The 3,564-nt window shown below is 37.8% G+C and overlaps 1 pseudogene; it reads left to right on the top strand.

Annotated features, from left to right (window-relative positions):
• Positions 1-1,899: 1,899 nt before the first annotated feature.
• Positions 1,900-2,479, top strand: LOC147493830 (uncharacterized; annotated as a pseudogene).
• Positions 2,480-3,564: the final 1,085 nt, after the last annotated feature.

Raw genomic sequence — 3,564 nt, forward strand, 5'->3', positions numbered from 1 at the left:
TTGAATTTGAATTTGTCACTTTAAATATGCAAGGTGAACATGTCAATTAGATTATCAAATTAAACTATTGGAAATTGTTAGTAGAACTTAAGGTTAACCACTTAAGTGAATGTGATTGATAAATTGGGCATGTTCTTAGTAGTTGTATCAATCTTTGGGGTAAAAATGTATTGAAAAAGGAATTAAGAACATTAGAGGGGTGGTTTTGGGACTACCATTTTGGTTGAGTTCTTCTTTATATAAATTACTAGTTGGTTTTAGAGATTGGGGTGAGGTGTAAAACCCTCTCTTCCTCACCTTTATCTCCATTCTTCTAAGGTTCTCAAAATAGTACATCTAGGGTTTTATTGTGGAGGAGGAAGAACTTATATTATTCCTCGATTGAGTGCCTTCTAATCACATTCTTCACAATTGTTATTAAATATGAAGTAGGGCATTTCGGTAGGGTGTCGAATTGAAGCTATAGACCAATGGTAAGCCTCATCAACCACTAAAGATGAATGTGATGTTCTGTTTTTGTACCATTAGAATGAGATCTCAGACTCCTGGTTGTACCATTACTATATGACATTTAGCATTAGTCGATTACTTTATCAAACTACAAATTGACTAACCATGTTACCTTTTTCTTTGACGGTATTGCTTTATTAACTTTTAATTCCCGTCTGTCTTTTATTGATTGGGACAAAAAAATTATCTTCTAACTTCAAAAAATATTGCATATATGTTATTTGTTTAAACTAGCTCATAAAGCTTTGATCTCGTTCAGATGCCATGAGCATTTCCTTGAATTTTAACTTTGTGTTTCCTGCTTAATTGTTTCATCCCATCACTAGTATGTTCAACCTAATGTAGATTGTGTGGCTATTTCTGTACAGGCAAACACCACTTCTAAGCCAAAACTCACATTGACGAGACCTAAGGAGCCTGACTTGGAAACATCTCACCGTGCTCGGTCTGTTAGGGTGAAAAGCTCTGTTGAACTTGAGGAAGAGATGATGGCCAATACTCCAAAGTTTAAGGCCAGACCAGTTAACAAGAAGGTTTGTTAACTTCGACATATTTTTTATTTTATGTAGTCCACTTTATATTTTTCAGTTGAATTGATCTTTGTTGCTTATAGATGCTGGAAGCTTCAACATTGCCTCGCATTGCCTGTAGTACCCCTCAACCGCCAGAGTTTCAGGTAATCTAGTTTTCTATAGATCTTTTGGATAGGAATGAAAATATATGGCTAAGGTCATAAAGTAAATATATTTTGTTCAGGAGTTTCATTTGAAAACAACGGAGAGGGAAAACCAAATCGTCGAAACATCATCAATTGAATCATCTTACCGGGTTAGTTATTTTCATTCTAGATTTCTAGTCAAAGTACCTCCAACGGTTTTACTCATTGTTAGAATTAACTGATCTGGAAATGGTGTTTACGTATATAACAGAATCTTTGGAATCCCCACAAGCTTACAAAACCAAAACCACCACGCCTTGAAACATTACTTCAAGCACGTCCTCCCAAGTAGATGACTATGTTATTTGGTCATAGTAGAGGACTTGCTTTTCTTTTGAAGGCAGTTTTTGTTCAAATACTGCAAATGCTTTTCTCTCATTCATTCTTTTTTCTTTTTCAATGTAACCTCCTGTTGTGTATCGCTTTCTTCCTTTTATAATGACATCATTGTCCCCTACCCAACATGCTTTTGTGGCTGCGAGAACAATATAACTCAGCTGGGAAGCTGTGTGATGTAAGTTCATTTATAAGTTTTCGTTTTCTGTTCCACCAGTGCACATGTCACACTCTTTCTTGTTTTCTAAACTTGAAGTTGATTTACCAATAATTACTTTCCTGTTTGTTTTGAAGGCCAAATTCTACAATGATTTGCTCATGCAAGATGGGCCTTCATGGGGAAGAAGTCGTTTCCAAAGATCATTGAAGGCCCACCACCTCCTCGGCGATCTAGGGCTAAAGCGGTCGGTCGGGGGTGTTATGATTGGATCGGGTTTGGGTCGTCTTTGCCGGTAGAGGTATTCCTATTGCTCCTTTAGTTCAAGCTTAAACCTGGTTTTATCCGGTCTGTTAGAGGTATAGGTGGACCTGCTCTTGGTATGATGCAGCCTCAAATATCGAGGCCACCTATACCCAATATAACTGCCCCACCGATGAATTATCCTCGACCTCATCCCGGACAAATGCCACCTAGCTATCCCGGACAACAGCCACAAGATGGGAAGAGGACCGCCACCACCTATGTTTTGACCGGTGGACCTCACGGGCCTTTTCAGATGCCACCACCGCGGTTTGGACAACGGCCTATGCCTCCACCTCGCCAGATGATGAGAGGACCACCTCCTCCCTTAGGCCCGGTATGCGGGTCGCTGACCACCTAGGCTTGGGATGCCTCCTCCTGGTTAGGGGATTCCGGTGTTCCGTCATGGTATGCCACCTCCACCACCTAATCAGCAACAACAACATCAGCAGTAGTGATGACTGGTATATGCTTGCTACATTGTCTAGATGTCTCTTGCTTTTTTGCTTTTATGTTTATTGGATGGTTACTATTTTTTTGCTACAACTCTTTGGGCTAATATTCTTTTTAACCATGTAGTGCTATTCTGGGGAAGATGATGTGGCCATTGCTCGAGCAATTCTACTGTAAGGGTCTTGAGCTTGATACCCATTCTGTATATTATGCATGTCCTTTCTGTAGAACTCACTACCATGATTTATATATTAGTATTTATTTTTATTATTTTGGGTATTATTATTTGGCATTGGGAATATCTGACTTGCTAACAGTAACCCTAGGATAATGCCCTACCAGTTTTGATCATTTAGAAAATGAGGTGGGAATGACCCTCCTAGAGTATAACAATATTGTTGTAGTGGAGGGCATCATCACAATTTGTTTATTTTGCGTTATGTTTGGGAACATTGAGCGATGTTTTGTCTTCTTCCTTATTAGTCACTTGTGGTTTGTTTGAATGCACTCGTTGCACATTTTATTTCCCGGAACATGTTATTCTAAATGAAGTGCCAATGAAAGGAAAAATGATAAAGCTATCGAATGAGTTTTATGTTACTTTTCCTATCGAATGTTATATAGATCTAGGGGTATGGTGCTTAGGTCTATGTAACAAGGCTAGTTGATTTATTAGGAGTTAGGGCCATGTTACAATGGTAGTATATTAATTAAGTTATTCTTAAACTTGTTATATCTTTGAAGAGTGGAAAGTTGGTTCCTCATGCTTTTAGTTTCTTGACTCTTGTAATCTTTTTATTGAATAATGTTCGATGTAGAATCATACTAACTTTGGATTTGCAGGCGACTGAAGGACTTAAAATTATGAAGACAACTAAAAGACTTAAAATTAATTGTAGTTGTGCATTTCTAGTTTCTGCAGTTCTAGATTCGATGCATTTCTATTATTATTGGGAGGATATTATGTTGTTTCTAGTTTTTGCATAAGTTATGGATATTTTGTAAACATGGAGTAAAAGCATTCTAGTTCAAGTTTTTTGGCTGATGTAAACAGTTCATATTTTTGCTATTCAGTGCAACAGTGCTT

This window comes from Coptis chinensis, chromosome 6 (assembly GCF_015680905.1).
Source record: "Coptis chinensis isolate HL-2020 chromosome 6, ASM1568090v1, whole genome shotgun sequence".
NCBI classification, from domain to species: Eukaryota; Viridiplantae; Streptophyta; class Magnoliopsida; order Ranunculales; family Ranunculaceae; genus Coptis; species Coptis chinensis.